General features: G+C 38.5%; 1 protein-coding gene across 10 annotated transcripts in view; it reads left to right on the top strand.

The window, feature by feature from the left end:
* The window catches only part of TFDP2 (transcription factor Dp-2), a 186,212-nt gene that overhangs the window by 98,577 nt on the left and 70,308 nt on the right, over positions 1-17,327 (top strand). The window contains exon 1 of one of the 10 annotated variants that reach the window (XM_082393782.1): positions 6,205-6,258. The exons of the other annotated variants lie outside the window; for them this stretch is intronic. The gene's annotated coding sequence lies outside the window, so the exon portion shown is untranslated. Of the gene's footprint in view, positions 1-6,204; positions 6,259-17,327 lie in introns of those variants that run through there. 10 annotated transcript variants of the gene reach the window in all.

Consider the following 17,327-nt stretch of genomic DNA (forward strand, 5'->3'; position numbering starts at 1 on the left):
TGAGACTCTCCACTGGATGTAATGTAGTCTGAGTGTACTCTGAGGACTGAGTGAAGGCCATAAAAAAGGTGTGCATTTAATCTGTAAGAGACAATTAGTTCTAAATAGGTTTTTGTCTGCTATGCTGAAGGATTTGGAGAAGGGAACCACTGAAGGTTTTTAAGCAGGAATACATATGGTCCAGTTTTTCCAAACTGCTTCAGTTGTGTCCCAGTATAATTATTAATAGTGTGCCCCCTTTAACTCTCAATGGTTAACCCAGTGTGGATAATAAATTTTGTGGCCAGTCACCTTCTAAAACAAAAATATAGGGGGTGGGATGGGGAGGGTGGGAGAGAGGGAGATGCGGGAGGGAGGAGATATGGGAACGTGTGTGTACGTGTAGCTGATTCACTTTGTTATAAAGCAGAAAACTAACACACCATTGTGAAGCAATTATACTTCAATAAAGATGTTTAAAAAAATAAATAAATAAAAATAAAACAAAAATATAGTAAGAACAGAGAGCCGTGGTTGAGCCATTTAGAATACAAGTAATGAGAAGAAAAGAAAAGGAACCAGCCTAGAAGGTTGGAGTGAAACAGAGAAGAAATGGTCTTTACAAAAATCTTTACAAAAGCCAAGAGAGGATAATTTGAATGGTATTAAGAACGTGAGATTTGTGAGGTCAGCAAGGTCCAATTCGCAAGGTTATGGAGCGTAAGTGTACATTGATTTACCAAGTAGAGCTCCTTGTCTGCTCTACACAGTACAGTTTCATTTGGGCACTTGCAGAGAAGCCAAATTGGGTTGTTTCTTTGAGGCTAAGGACTATATGCCCTTTATTTTTATATCCCTAGTGCCTAGCACAGTAGGTATCATGTAGGAGGCACTTGGTGCCTTTTTTAAGAATTGAAATATAATTAATAGTTTGTAAAAAGGTGAGAGAGCAGCTATGGATATCACACTTTAAAAAAATTCGGTCAGACGGCAAGGAGGATGTTTTCAGTTGGGCAGCAGTTAGAAAGGAACGATCTCTGCATCTTAAACGTTAAGATGAACTCAGTGAAGAGGGAAAAATTAAAGTTTCTGATAAGGGAAGGAAGTCTGAAAGCTAAAGCTCTTGCCGCTTAGGGAAGAGTCTGTTGCAAAGTGAACAGTGTGGCCTTAAAGAGGTAAGTGGATAACATACCCTCACCTACCCTCCAACCCCACCCTCCACCCTCACCCCCAACCCTTTGATGATTTAGGAATATTCTAATGAAAAGAGTACAGACATCAGAGTCAGAAAACCTAGAGCGAAATCTTCACTTTACCTTTTACTAGATTAGTGGCAAATCATTTACTCTCTTATATTTAAATGATTCAGCTAGAGATTTTAGTGGCATCTGTGAGATGCCTGGAAACCCCTCCGCAGATCTCTTCCTCATCTACCTAGCTACTCCATTTTCGTGATTATGTCCTTCTGGCCACAGCTGATTGTTCCCCAGCACATCATCACTTTGACAGCATTTCACTGGCCAGGACGAGCGCCTGACCCAAATTCAGCCAGTGAATGTCTTCCTGTTATGTTAAGGCCCAGGCTGAGAGAGGGTTAGTGGAATCTGTAAGATATAAAACTAGTGACACGTCAATGACCATGTTTCCCACCAGCTGAAGAATACTGATCTGTAGTGAAAGAGAATGATGCTGGCGTGAGAGAAAAATCAGACAGACCCAGTCCTAGCAGCCTGAGAGTTCCTGAGACCCTGCTGCCCCCTGACCCTCCTAGTTTGGTTCTCTAACCTTTTCTTGCATTCGGTGAGCTAGCCAGTTGAGCCGACTAATTTCTTTTCAAGTCAGACTAGTGTGAGTTGAGTTTCTTTACCTTATAACTCAACTAATACCTGAATTTGGGTGAAGTGTTGTGACTCCAATGCTCATGCTGTCTCGATTGTAACATATTCTTTCTCTAGGGCTGAAAATCTTAGGTCTAAAGTTCCGTCCCTTCATAACTTGTGAGGGCTCTAGTGAACTATGTCTGTCCTCTCTAGCGCCTTTGGTTTCTTCCCTTTCCACAGATCCTTCTCGGAGGTACTGGCAAATGCCTCCCTCATCCTGGAAAGCCTTCGCCTTGATTCATTCGGCTCCGCTAATTCAGCTGTGACTAAAGCACGCAAAGGGATTTTGGTAGAAGTTAAGTTTAGAAAGGGGCCAGATTGAGGAAAATTTAGACAGCAGTCTTAGGTCGTTTGCTATTATTGTCTAGACCAGAGATGTTTAATAGAACTTTCTGTGATGGTGGAAATGTTCTGGATCTGCAAGCTGTTAGCCAGATGTTGAGGACTTAACGTGTGTCTAGTGCAACTGGGAACTGAATTTTTAATTTTATTTAAATTTAATCCGTTTAAATTTAAATAGCCGTATGTGGCTAAGGCTACCACTGTTGATAGTGCAGCTCTAGCCATCAGGAGGTCATCAAAAGGTGTATTTCTTATTTCTTTTGTTTTGTTTTTTAAATCAGGGAAATGATGTGTGTTTTAGAAAAAAAAACAACAACAACTGGAAACAACGTGGTCATTTGGATGGTGAGGAAGAGGCAAGAATAGAAAATCACTTTCTTTTCAGGGTGGTGATGCCTGTAACAAGGATGGGGAATGTCGGAGGGTGAGCTGCTTTGGGACAGGAGACGCGGAGCTCAGTCCTGCAGAAGTTGCGTTGACGTCGTGGGACTTGCAGACAGAGATGTCCAATAGGCCATTGTAAATAAGAGTTTAGAGCAGAGAAGCCCAAGACTAGAAGTATACATTTTTGTAGTCGTCTACATAGAGGTGATAAAGCCATAGAAATGGGTAATGTCCTCCAAAGAGGAAATATAAATCTTGGAGAAAGGAGCATCAAGGGCAGAACCTTGAAAGATGTCTACATTTCAAAGGTAGAAAGAGGAAGAGGAGGTGCAAAGGTGAAGTTCACTACAGTCACTATGCTATACATTAGATTCCCAGAACTTATTCATCTTATAGCTGGAAGTTTAGATTTAGATTACTTCCATGTCTTAGCTATTGTGAATAATGCTGCAATAAACATGAGAGTGCATAAAAAAATACTATATGATATTTTTAAGAAACCGACACTTACCCGTGCGAGTGGTAGCAGGAACTCTTTGCTTTAGGCATAGCCCTCATCAGGGAGATTAGACATTTTACTTGAAAATGTGAATAAGTATGTCCCTCATGATATGGATCTGGTAGATAGTTATATTTAGCAGGCATGGGGCAAGTAAAAACTATTATTGTGCTATCATAGTGTAATTTCTGCCTATAGAATCACAAGTGTATCTGTAAAATATGGTTAATCTTTGGTCAGATGGCCAAAAGACATAGCAAACCCTAGTCCAAATAAGTTAACTTATAAACTTGGGGAAGAGAATGGCTTGTCCCCTTTGGTGTTTGCTAGATAATCAGTAGTTGTAAATAATATAATGCTTAAGTAGATTTTCTTTCTTTCTTTTTTTGGCAACTCTGTGCGGCTTGCAAGATCTTAGTTCCCTGACTGGGGATCGAACCCAGGCCCCCTGCAGTGGAAGTGCAGGATCTTAACCACCGGACTGCCAGGGAATTCCCTTAAGTAGATTTTCTATCTAAGATTAAGGAGAAATTGTTTGCGAGAACCTACACAAGATGCATTTTATTATGCCAGTGGGAAGACTCATGAACTTCCCAACAATGTGTCGTACACTCATGAAGGCATACAGAAGGTAGTAATCAAGCTGCCTGCTGAGAAAGGCTTGGGAGTAGATTGAAGAGCAGTGTGAATGAAGAATTTGGGAGTTGAAAGGGGGCACTGGCAAGGAAGGGAAACAGGGACAAGGAAATATGGTAGAGAAGGGCTTAAGGTCAGACCTCTGGAGCAGACAATAAGGAGCAGGTCAATTTGCTGCCTAGCTCAGTGCCTGATACATAATAGGTGCTCAGTAAGTATTTGTTGAAGGAAAGATGAATGATGGTTAAGGAGAAAAAACATTGCTCCTGCAGGACCAATGGAATCCTACTTTGGGCCCATGTTATTTTATTCATTACTTGACCTCAGTCATCACAATGTCTTCCTGACCTTGGCTTACTGTTAATTTATTGTTAGAATATATACTAACATTCCAGGTAGAATATTTGAACATGTAAATCACTGTCCAGCCCTGGGGGCGGGGAAGGGGATGCTCTGCCTACTTCCTACTACTAGAAGTAGTAGGATCAGTGTACCTGAGTATTAGAAAGTTTAATTTCCTTTTAAGACTGTAGCAGAGTAGGTATGACAATATCTAGCCCCTGAATATCCTGGCCTTGGGTGACATGGGCGATCACTTCTGGCTAACCTCACAGGTTAGAGGTATGTGCTTATTTACTCTGTGTGGTTTCTGGTAAGGCGATCAAGAATGGTGAGAAGCAGGATAGGGAGATTAAAATTATTTCCAAATGTGGGTATATAAACACATGTAACCATGTTAGATTTTAATACACAAAACTGATTGGATGCTGGGTAATTTTCAAGCTTCTTCTTTTTTTATTCAAAACTCCTCTGAAAACTGATAGTCCACAAAACCTTAGTGTATAGAATTTTAACTGTTTCCTTTACTCAAATATTATAGTGACCTCATATTTGATATTGAAAACAGATTTTAGAATCTGAAAAGATACAGAGCCATAGAGGTTGTATTTTCAATTTTAAGCTAATATGTACTTGCAGCTCAATTTAATTTATACCCTATGCTATATTATTTTTGACATATCTCTGTGTGTATATAAGTGTAATGTGTGGTACATAGTCTGTTTACAAAGAAAAACTTGACTAAGAAAAAGCTCTGTTTGATCTGTTTCATTCAGTATATGTTTATTGGGGTGTCTAACAGGCTCTGTTTTAGCCACTGGGGATATAGCACTAAACCAAGTGCAAGATCCTTGCCCTGCTGGAGCTGTTGTCAAGACATACTTTCAGAGAGGAATATTTCAGATTAGGTGGTACCTAATCAGAGGAGGAAAGGTACCTTATTCATCCAAGAGAGCTACACTTTCAGGGAACTGAGATATAAACCACTGAAGACAGGGATTTTCATTTGGCTTTTGTCTCTTGTGTTCACTGCTGTATCCACAGAGCCCAAAATAGTGCTTGGCTCATATGTCTGTTGATTGAAGCGTTTATTGTTTTGAATTTGTATAATCAGAGACATGTACTTTAATAAATGATCTTTACACCGAGCTGGTTGAAAATTTTATAGTCTCCTTTACCTTATTTTTATGTTTGTTACCTACTTTTTGTTTCTCTTGGTGCCCATTGTCAGGATGCAGGAACAGCTTATTAATATTAATAATTAGTCATATGGTAATCTGATATTGCAAAGGTTAGATTTGGAAAGGAATTTAAGAGGTCGTCTTTTGTTCAGCTTCCTGCCTAGGAAAAACCGAGTAAGATAATTAGGTATGTATTTTTAATTAATCATTTAAAAAACTAGGACAACATAATTGGGTTCTCTCGAGAAAATGGAGAAAGGTACTTAACCCTAGATACAAAGGTACTAACCTGAAAAAGTTAGAACTTCTGACTGTGTGGGAAAGTGAAAAAAATTCGAGCACCACTAAGCTGTTCTTTGTTGATATCAGAAATGGGCCTGTCATTCATTTTGGCATTGAAGCATAGCCTCCTATCTCAGGGGGCAGAACCAGGACTTTTTTTTTTCCTCCCAGAGGAGCTGGACAGTTATTACAGGTTGAAAAGCCTGACTAGTTTTTCAAGAGTTTCTCCTCCTTTTTTTTTTTCCCCCCCCCTGAAACTCATGGTGCTTTTGCTCTGCTTTCAAGATGCACTAAGGTCTCCTGCTTTGTGACTGCTTCGGAGCCCGCAAATACCCTGACATGTATAATTCGAAATATGCAGGTTTCATGAGTAAGTTCCATCTTGGTTTTTAGCCAGTTAAAATTCAAGTTATTTTTAGAAAAATGTTAGGGTGGAGTTAGGCATTGTATTGTTTCACCACTTCTATTTTAAGCCTATTTCTAAAACAGTAAGACCTGTACTTTGTTCGTTTTTAAGTGTCTTTGTTGCATTAGACAGTATTCATATGTCTTTTAAAAGCCAGTAACGAAACTATTTTCTTGAGCATCTTTTTAGTTTTACTGAGAAGTATTTTAAATTGAGTGTTTCTGAGCTCGATTGCTCATGTCTGACACAGTCTCAAGTTTCCACTGAATGGTAACAAAGACTGTAGAGTGTTGTTGGTACTGCAGTGAGAGGCATGCTTCTTTAGACCAGGTAAGAGAGATCATTTTGTTTCTTACTGCTGGGTGCGTTTTTACAGGGTTTATTTTATATTCTTTCAACAGCAGCAGTGTTAAATTGATAAATAGCCAGGAGCACGCTGAATTCAAGACGTCCTTGCTTGTTGCAGACAGGAAAACTACAGGGTATGGGGGTTGGGGTGGGGGGGGAGGGGTAGAGTAAGCTTAGTTTATCACTCAGTTACTTATATAAATCAATTGAAATATAAAGATAATTCTGGAGCTCCATTTTCTCCGTGCAAGAACTAAAGAAGCAGTTAAAGAAATGAATAATATTAAAGGTACTTCGTGGTTCTTACTTTTGAGTGCAATTCAGATGTGAGTTTTTACTTTCATTTCTTTCCAGTAGTTAATAAAATAAGCTTTGCCTCTAACTCTACATTTTTTTTCCCCATTTACTAAAACTTTGAAATTGTCAACAGCAAAATATGCTTCCTCAGGATCTTTGAAATAAACCTGACACTTACAAAAACGTTTCAGCTTTTATAGCTGTTTCATTCTCCTTTTCTCCTAGTACATTTTTCTTAAAAGTATTTGTGCTTTGAAAATGTCAGCTGTATTCTAATGAAGCTCAGGCATTGTTTGCTCATAAAGGGGCCGGTGCATTCCACTGCTTTATGGTTTATTATGAGGCACAGTGTGAGAGTTTGGGTGGCACCATTTGGTGTCTGCCTCTTGGGGTAGTGACTGCCATTATGTTCGCGTTGGATAGGCAAAGAAAATATAGCGTGCAAGATCCAATATGAATCTGGATCCTGTGAAGAAAATCTTTACCATAAACAATAACTGCGTGAGCCTGGAATGTGTGACAACTTGAGCTGATCACTTCAAGTATACTCTTGAAGCCTGCATTGTAGTTATAATTAATAGTCTCCCAGTCACATCTCTGGTTTTGTGATGTATGTAATATTTACTCATTATTTGAACTGTAGTAAAGTGAATATCTCTAGATAAACTATGACATTTTAAATGGACACGGTACAATTTTCAATCATACATTTACTTTTAAAAAAAGTTTGAAGGAACTTAGTGTCGGGGGGAGGGAGAGTGGGAGAGGAGGTCTGGCAGAGAGGTTTCCTTTCAGTTGGGAAAGCCCTGATGAAGAGAAAAAGCAACAGATGTTTCTTCTGTTACAATTGAGGTTGTTTCATTCAAAATTCACAGTAGCTGGAAACGGGAGGGGCGGCCATAAATCTGACTTAATCAGTGAATAAAGAAAACTTAGTCATTTCAAATTTATTCTTTTACATTCAGGATTTGAGAAACAGTATAGAGTAACATATTCTGAGTAACATACTTTTTGAAGAGGCTTTTCTTAATCTTAAAAATTTTATGTGTAATTAGTGGAAATGTGAGAAAGCTAATTTTAGTGCCTTTAAGTGATGGAGAAAATGATTATTAAGTCATAAAGAATATTAGGGAAAAAAACGAAGCCATTATAAAATATATAAGGAATACTTAGGTGGCAAAAGTTTGTAATTACACAATAGGTATTAAGGCTCAAAATCAAATTGCAGTATGAAACATCATTTGCATTTAGTGAGACTGTTTTATCTTCCAGTGTGAAGCCATGAGACAGACTTATTTCTAAAGATCTTTGAATAAGAAATGTGGGAGAAATATTTTGAGTTTAATTGAAATGATGTGTTGCAGTTGCCCTCTTTAAAAAAAAGATAGTGAGGTTAGAGTAAGCTAATGGAAAGAGGGAAATGTTTATCTGCTGAAAAGAATAAGAAGGAAGAGCTTGGACGCGATATGCATTTAATGAAAGCAGTCAAAAAATAGTTTTTTAATTCCTGGAGTTCATAATGAGTAAAGTAAAAATCTGTCCTTTTACAAGTAACACGTAGAGAAGTTCTATGCTCCCATATACTGTGTTTATATACATTACAACTTTATGTATTTCTTAAAGTTAGCTCTTAGAAAACCAGTGCTGAGCGCCAGATCTTTCACATATTAGGCACTTACTAAAATTTTGCCCTACCCTACACTGTAAAGTTAGTAATAACATATAATAGCCAAAAAATTCTTTGAACCGTAGTTCAAAATTTGCATATTGAGCAAATGTTAAACGATTTTCTAAATGTTTAGTTGGTCTAAGGAAAGGACTGGGAAAGATAGCAAGATTCAAGGAGGTTATTAAAAATGTCTCTTGCTCTGAGCTAGGACCTGTGGGCTTCCCTGAAGATTTTCTTTGCTTCAAATAATGACAATAGAATTTAGAGATTTCAAAACTTTTCAGATCATTGTTTGAATTAAGATTGAGTTTAAAATCGATCTATGTACATTTTGCTTTTTTAAGGAATAGCAATATGGAGCAGTTGAATTTTTTTCTAAGATAACCAACTTACATGGAGTTTAAAATGGATTTACCAAGTTATAGGTTTGATTAGAGTAAGAACTTTTATAATTTTGACCAAAGAATGTATAGTTTTGATGGAATAAACAGCCCTAAAAAAAAGTTGGTGACCTCACATGTGGTACATAACTTTGACAGCATCATAGATTGCAGTTATCAAAAATGTGTGTCAGCGGCTTCCCCGGTGGCACAGCGGTTAAGAATCTGCCTGCCAATGCAGGGGGACACGGGTTCGAGCCCTGGTCCGGGAGGATCCCACATGCCACGGAGCAACTAAGCCCGTGCGCCACAACTACTGAGCCTGCGCTCTAGAGCCCATGAGCCACAACTACTGAGCCCACGTGCCACAACTACTGAAGCCCACGCGCCTAGAGCCCATGCTCCACAACAAGAGAAGCCACCGCAGTGAGAAGCCCACGTACTGCAACAAAGACCCAACGCAGCCTAAAGTAAAAATAAATAAATAAATTTATATTAAAAAAAGTGTCACTTAATGATCATAAATGTAGGCATGACAGTACGTTACAGCATCAGCAACAACAGTGCAGAAGTAATTGAGGCTGTTAACCCTTCAGTTTAAGAACAATGTACTGGCTGAAAGAAGACTTCTAGAGTGAAGTGCCTGTGGTTCCTGCCTTATATGTGAACTCTTTAGCAAAAACTGATGTCTGAGGCAGTCTGAGCCTTCCCTATTAATCGTTCTCCAATTCAGAATACCCAGAGAGTGACTGATGTAGACATTCTCTCTGCCTTACATATTTTTATGCAATTAGAAACTATTGATGGTGACCTAGAAATCTCTCATTTCTGGTGTGGAAGTCAGAGGGAAGATTTGCTGGACACCTACATTTTTCTGAAAAGAAAACCTTTTACGCTGTTGTTTAGGAGCAGGTATGAGTGTTGTGCCTTAAAGTGTATTATGAGCTAACTCTGTTTTGCAAGTGGCTCCAGGAACCTATGGTGTAATAGCATTCTTCCTTTCTACCAAGTTTTAAGCAACCAGTTTTCAAGTGAACTTTTGGGTCTTGACTCTAAAGCTGGAGATCATCAGCAGGGGGCTTTGTTTTCAGCATTTGGCTCTCTCTTGCAAAGTTTGGCAGCTCTCTTGGCAATTTCTCTGACAGAAAGATGAAGAGACTTCTAACTGAGCACTTACTGTGTGCCAAGTAGACCCAGTAGAATTTATTTATAAAAGTTTGCAGAATCTTTTAATGGGCAAGATTTTAATACAAAAGAGTTTGTTGATACTGGTGTCGAAGATTTCCTACTCTTGACAGTATGGTTTAAATGTAGCTTCAGTAATAGCTCTCAGTGGAACATATTATTGAAATAAGAAGTTTGTAACAATGCAATTTTGAATGAGCTACTTAGCATGACATATAGAATATAATGATCCCTTTTCTTACTTGCTAAGGAAAAGAACTGCCTTTGAAATTCTGATTCACAGGTGGTCTTTGGTCTTTTTGAATTTGTGTCCTAAAGTTTTAAATTTATTTTAAGAACGCACCTTTTAAACTCTGGATCTGTCTGCAGTCATTGCCACCTTTTGTAAATATTAGAAAAATAGCTTCTCTTGACTGTAAACTTAAAATGATTTATTTGTTAACACTGTCTGGGGCAGGTTACCATCTCAGAGGGTTGTGGGCTTCTTCTTGAGAGTGATCTCCAATTCAGTGCCTTTGGGTGTTCTAATGCTCATCAGTTCTGACCCTTGTGGTTGCACCCAGCTGCGTTGATCTACTCTAGCCATTCAGTGGCTCTTGGTACCAGATAAAATGTGCTGCTTTCTGTTCACACTCTTTTCTAGGCATGCAGACAGCGTCTGTGTGCCATCTGGCAGGTGTGTTGGCTGTGGTGATGGTGCTAAAAGTAGTGGTTGAAAATAGGCTAAACATTGAAAAGATACAACATTTAAGAACAAGAGACAAATGATGATGATGATAATAATAATATAAGGGTCACTTGGCCCTTTCTCTTTTTAAAATGAAAATAGAGGTAAGTGTAGTAGAAAGAGTCTACTTAGACTCCATTACTTCCTTAATTTGAACAGAGAGGAAAGGGACACTTGCAGCAGTTTGTCCCAGTCTTGCTTGATCCTAATAATCACCTGAGGCACTTGTTTAAAATATGCATTCCCACCTGGTTTCTTTAGATGTTTAGTGGAGCCCAGAAATATGTATTTGGAATAAGAGGGACACTGCCCTCTCCCACTTTTGTTCACACCCTTTGTATCCTATGTCAAAACACATTTGGTAAGAATTACTGGGAAGGCTTGGAAGAACCAAGTTGTTTGAGGCCATATGGTAAACTAATTCAATTGTTAATCAGAAGATAGAGTGTCCAAAACTGGGAAATTCTAATTAAGGAGGTGGAAGAGAAATGAGAAAATTAAGAATTAAAAGACGTCCTTGTCTGAGCAGGGTAAATAGAAAAAGGACATGTTTTAAATAAAGATAAAGAAGCCAGTGAAGAAGCAGTAGGATCCAGCCTCTAGATGAGATGCATGTTTTTGGATGGACATCGACAAAGTATTGGAAGGGAAGGGTCCTACAAAAGAAACCCAGTGAGAATGGACTAAATGATTTCTAAGATCTTTTAGCTTTGAGGTTTGACGAACTAAATGAAAACAGTTATAATATTCCAGATACTAGAGCTTGAATTAAGGAGTTCATCTAAGAAATGAATAGGCCCTGTTTAAATCCTGACATGTAGGAAGATGGAAAAAGAAATGTTTTTCTCCTTTCAAGTTGAAGAATCTGGGGCATTTATGGTTCTGGATACCAGAGAAAGAGGGAGCTAGCTAATTGTTTTAAAAGGTGTCCTCCAAGTAAAACTGCTTATCAAAGCCAAGAGAAAAGACTTGATCCTCTAGGGAAAGTATGTAGGAAAGACTGACGTAAAAGATTTATTGACCCATTAGGAGTATACCCTGAGGGCTGTAGAGCTGTTTTTTGTTATGGTCATTTCAAGGGTCCTTTCTGTGGTTCTTTGGAAAGATTCTGGTGAGGTGGTCCACTGCGGGGAAATCGCAGAAGTCCTGTGCTCTGACAGCTGCAAAAACATCCCGGCTTTGGCTTCCATGCCTATGATATGTAGGAATGTGCATTGCAGATCTTCTGTCTTTATCTATGCATTAAGGATACTTGATTTCCATTTTGGAACCACATACAGAGAGGGAGGTTCTAGAGGTCACTTTAACCATTATACTTTGGAGATATTATGAACTTTTATCTTCTATTTCTCTCCCTTCCCATTTGCAGTGATATTATGGTCACCCACGTTAAAAAGTTTAGTAATGGATGGTGGCCTTTGGATTTAATCTTGGCAACTTTGGTGAACATGATTGAGTACAGATGCAACAAAATAGAACATAACAGTGTTATAGGGTGCATATAGGTAATGCACATTATAGTAGCTAACCTATAAATAGAATGAAAACTAAAAAAAAAAAAATCTGAGTATATTTAAACAAAAATGAATGAAGTCGGAGTGACTGCAAGGTTTATTTACCTTCAGTTCCCATTCCTGACATGCACCTTATACATGGATGTGCTGTATTTTACTATATTACAGATTTGCTGTTTCCAGTTGGATATGTTGTCTTTTCAAATTAATTACGAGCAATTAATATGCGTTTCATTTATGAAGATAATGCTGTTGATCTATTGGGCCTGAGTTATTTTTCAAATAAAGGTGGTAGATATCCCCAGAGCCATCATATTGTTCCCCCTACTTTACTCTCTCTTCAGTGACATATGTTGCTTTCTAGATGGCCGGCTGAAATTAGAAATAAGAGTCTGAAGGTTGTGGAATCTTTGCTGTTTGCAAAATGAATGGGCCTATTCCAGAATCGACCTGTGACTTGACCTCATTAGTACTGTATTTGAAACTGATCGATAGTCCTTTAAAACAGTTATTAACAAATAATTAAAAGGTAGTGTGGGAAGGAAAGAGATGCTTGACACTTTTCTTTTTCTGAGTCTCCTTATTCTCTGTTTGAAATGTTAATTGTGAATGAAGTGAAGCACATGATACTGTCACATAAGTAGGCAGATCAGTGGAGCAAATAGAAAGTCAATAAGGTAGACTTTCATGTTAGCATGGGGGAGGGGGAGTAGATTACTCATTAAAAGTAGCCATTTAGGAAAAATAAATTGGATCATTCGCTTCTCACATCAAATAAATTCCAGATGGTCAAGGATGTAAAATTTAAAATGAAGGCATCGAAGTATTATAAGAAAACATGGGGGATGTTTAATACAGTCTTTAGTATGTAATGAATGATAATTAAATTCAACGAACAGCATATCCAACTGGAAATGCCAAACCTGTAAGATGAGTAAAACATAGCACACCCACGTATAACATGCAGCTTCAGGGTGGGAAGCGAAGATAAATAAATAAACTTTGCAGTTACTCCGACCTCCTTTATTTTTATATTTAAACAGACTCACAGACCTTTTTAATGACACTAAAGTCATAAAAGGAAAGAACTATGAGATTGACAACATTCTTTTAAAATGTGGAAAGAAAATCATATATAAAAGCCAAAGACAAATGTCAAATTGGGAAAAATATTTTCAGCAGGCCTAACAAAGAATACTCTTATTCCTTCAATATTTAAAGAGGGTCAACCAATAAAAAAAAATCATCAACAGCCAATAGAAAGTTGGTTATAATTCTCAGGAAGGAAAATTTAGATGACTTTTAAACAAAACACGTCAGTCTTATTCATAATAATAAAACCAAAATAAAATCAATGTGAGATACTATTTTTAACCTAAAGATTGACAACAATAAAGTTTGATAACACACTGAGTTGGTAAGGATATGTGGAAATGAATACATTTCATACATTTCTGAACAGAGGGTGAATTGGTACAGCCAGTTGGTACAACCCATGTGTGTAAAGACATGTGTGTAGTCATTGCAGTATTATTTGTAGTAATAAAAGATTTTGCTGTTAATAATGTTTGTAACACTAAAAGCTTTCCATTATTAAGGGACTCAGATAAGCTGCTAGAGCCATAAAAAGAAGTATTGCATAGCTAACGAAGTAAATATTGAAGCAAAATTACATACGTATGTTCATAGGTATGGAAAAACATCTAAAATAGATATAGTATTGTTAAGTGGTAAAAAAGCAACATGCAAACTGATATGCAAACCATATGTGTAAGGAAAGAAGGATATGTATGCGTATATGTTTGTATATGCCTAGAGTATTTCTGAAAGGTTATATATGAACTGGCGCCAGTAGCTGTCACTAGGGAAGGGAATGGTTAGGTGGTGGTCGGGGATGAGAGGAGACTTAGTTTAACTGTATACTCCCGTCTCCCGAATTTGTGTCACATGCTTCCATGCAGACATTCGTGTATTTGTGCATTCATTTTTTCACTCACTCATCCCACAAATATTTGTTGAACTCTTGCTATGTCCCAGGCACTGTGCTAGGTGCTGGAGATACAGCAGTGAATGAGATAACGAATCCCCTGTTCTTATAGAACTTAACATTCTGAGAGTGGGTGCTTGTATGATGATAAGCAAGTAAATATAAATTTGCAGAACATCATATACAGATAAGTACTCTGGTGGAAAGTCGCAGTAAGTGAAGAAGTGCTGATGTAGGGTGATCAGGCATCTCTGATACACTGACAACTGAGCAGAGTCTTCAAGGAAGCTGCGGAATAAGGCATGTAGTTAATCTGGGGGAAGAAAGTTGCAGGCAGAGGAAACTTTTAAGGACAAAGGCCACGAGGTAGAAATTTGCTTGTCATGGTTTGAGGAACAGCAAAGAGGCCTGGGTGAATGTAGTGGACTGAAGGGAGAGAGTTGACAGCTGATGAGGTCAGAAAGGAGGGGTCAGGTGGCACAGGGCTCTGTAAACCATCACACAGACGGAGATGCAAAGCCCACTGGAGAGTTTCAAAGAGAATTACTCCCCAAAGCAGGATCACTCTGACTGCTGTGTGATGGTAGATAGAGCAGTGCTGTTCAGTAGGGTAATGTAAGTCACATAATTTAAAATTTTCTAGTAGCCACATTTAAAAAGGTAAAAAGAAACAGGTAAAATTAATTTGAATGATAGATTTTATTTAATCCAGTATCCGAAACATTATCATTGAACATGTAATCAATATAATCAAATTTTTAGAGAGTTAGGTTTTGATTACTTAGCCTTGAAAATCTGTATTTTACACTTAGAGCACATTTCTGTTTAGATGTTAAATTTTCAACAATTGAGGTGAAATGTAGTACTACCAAAACAATAATGCTGTTTTTAATGGGAAAATATTTTATACTGCTTCAGTTTTTAAATTTAAATTCGTTAAAATTAAATACGTTAAGAAGTTAGGTCCTCAGTTGTACTGACTACGAAAGTCGTGCTTTATAGCCTCTGATCTAGTGACTACTGTATTGGGAAGCTTGGGGGTAGTTCTGTGGGGTGAGGTGGGCCTAACGCAGGACGGGTGGGTGAATCAGGAAGATATTGCAATAATTGAGTCTAGAAACGGTGACTTGGATCATAGTGGTAGCAGTGGAGTGGATGAGGAGTGGTTGTATTCCAGATAACATTTTATTTTATTTTTTGTAAACATTAAATCATTTTTTTTTAAGATAGTAGTCATCTTTTCTGTTTTAAAAAAAATTTTATTTATTTATTTATTTATTTATTTTTGGCTGTGTTGGGTCTTCGTTTCTGTGCGAGGGCTTTCTCTAGTTGCGGCGAGCGGGGGCCACTCTTCATCGCGGTGCGCGCGCCTCTCACTGTCGCGGCCTCTCTTGTTGCGGAGCACAGGCTCCAGACGCGCAGGCTCAGTAGTTGTGGCTCACGGGCCCAGTTGCTCCGCGGCACGTGGGATCTTCCCAGACCAGGGCTCGAACCAGTGTCCCCTGCATTGGCAGGCGGATTCTCAACCACTGCACCACCAGGGAAGCCCAACATTAAATCATTTTTATTGTGGGTATGGATACAGACGTATAGCAAAGAACTAAGTAAAAATTTAAAAGAAGGACCACCATCATAAATGTAAACCAGCAGTGTTCTGACACAGCCATCTCTTGCTACATAGATTGTTTGGGGTTGTTTTTTTTTTTTTTTACATTGTCCATCTGCCTTTTTTTTAGTATATACAATTTTTAAAGGTTATTTTCCATGAACGGATACTACAAAACATTAGCTATGTTCCCTGTGTTGTACAGTACATCCTTGAGCCTATCTTACACCCAATAATTTGTGCCTCGCACTCCCCCACCCCTACATTGTCCCTCCCCTTCCTCCCCACTGGTAACCACTAGTTTGTTTTCTATTCAGGTTACACTTTTAAAGATAGGACCAATAGGGTTTATTAATGGATTGTATGTAGGCTATAAGAGAAGGTCAACAGTGATCTCTTTTGGTCTAAACAGTTGAAGAATGGAGTTGACATTTAATGAGATGAAGAGAGAGATGGGAGGAGGAGGTTTCTGGGTGGGATGGGGAGCAGTCAGGAATTATATTTTGAGCATGTTAAGTTTGAGATGCCTGTTAAACATCAAAATGGAGATATTTGAAATGACAGTTGGATACATGAATCTGAAGTTTGGGAGAGAGATTTAATCTGGAGAAATATACACGGGAGCTGTCAGACCACCTAGTGAGGAAGAGATGACAGAGAATAGTCGGAGGACCGATGTAAGGGGCTCCCGAATGTTTTTAGAGAGGAGGGTCCAGCCACCAAGACTGAGAAGGAGAAACCAGTGGGTTTGGAGGAGAACCAAGAGAGAACGGAGGTTTGGATGCCAAGTGGAGAGTGTTTGAAAAGAAGGTGTGTTTTTAAAAAGTATCAGATACGGCTGGTAGGTTAAGGTTAAGTTGAAAACTGAGAATTGACCATTGGATTTAGCAACGTGGAGGTGATCTTGGCAAGAGCTGTTTCAGTGAAGTTGAGGGGCGGGAATGGGAGTGGGTTAAAGAAAACAGAGTGGAGAAGTGGACACAGCAGATGTTGACAGATTTTGTGAGTTTTGCTGTAGAGGGCAACAGAAATGAGTTGGTAGCTGGAGAGCTGTGTATGGTTAATAAAAGTTGTTTTTGTGTTTTGTTTTTAAGATGAAAGAAAAAATACATGTTTATGTGCTGGTAAAAATGATCCAGCAGAAGGGGAAAGATTGTGATGATGCAGGAAGTTTTCAAAAGAGAAGGTAGCTGGAGGGATGTAATTTAGACAAATCCATGAACTACCTGTTTATAAAATAAATTTTAAAAGTAGATAGCAGAAGGTAACAGAAGAGGAAAGGCAAGAGGATTGTATAATCTGTAATTAGCTTCTTACTAATAGATAATGAAATTGCCTAGGTCACTTTTTCCCATTTTTTAAATTAAGGTATAATTTACATGTATATAGTAGAATTAACCCTTTTTAGCCTGGAGTTCTCCGAGTTTGACAAACACATACATACACTACCACAATCTAGGTCATTTTTTTAAAAAATAAATTTATTTTATTTATTTATTTTTGGCTGCGTTGGGTCTTCATTGCTGCACGCGGGCTTTCTCTAGTTGCGGTGAGCGGGGGCTACTCTTTGTTGTGGTGCGCAGGCTTCTCATTGCAGTGGCTTCTCCTGCTGCGTAGCACGGGCTCGAGGCACGTGGGCCTCAGTAGTTGCGGCACGCGGACTCAGTAGTTGTGGCTCGCGGGCTC

This window comes from Balaenoptera borealis, assembly GCF_965194805.1.
Source record: "Balaenoptera borealis genome assembly, chromosome: 5".
In the NCBI taxonomy this organism is placed as follows: domain Eukaryota; kingdom Metazoa; phylum Chordata; class Mammalia; order Artiodactyla; family Balaenopteridae; genus Balaenoptera; species Balaenoptera borealis.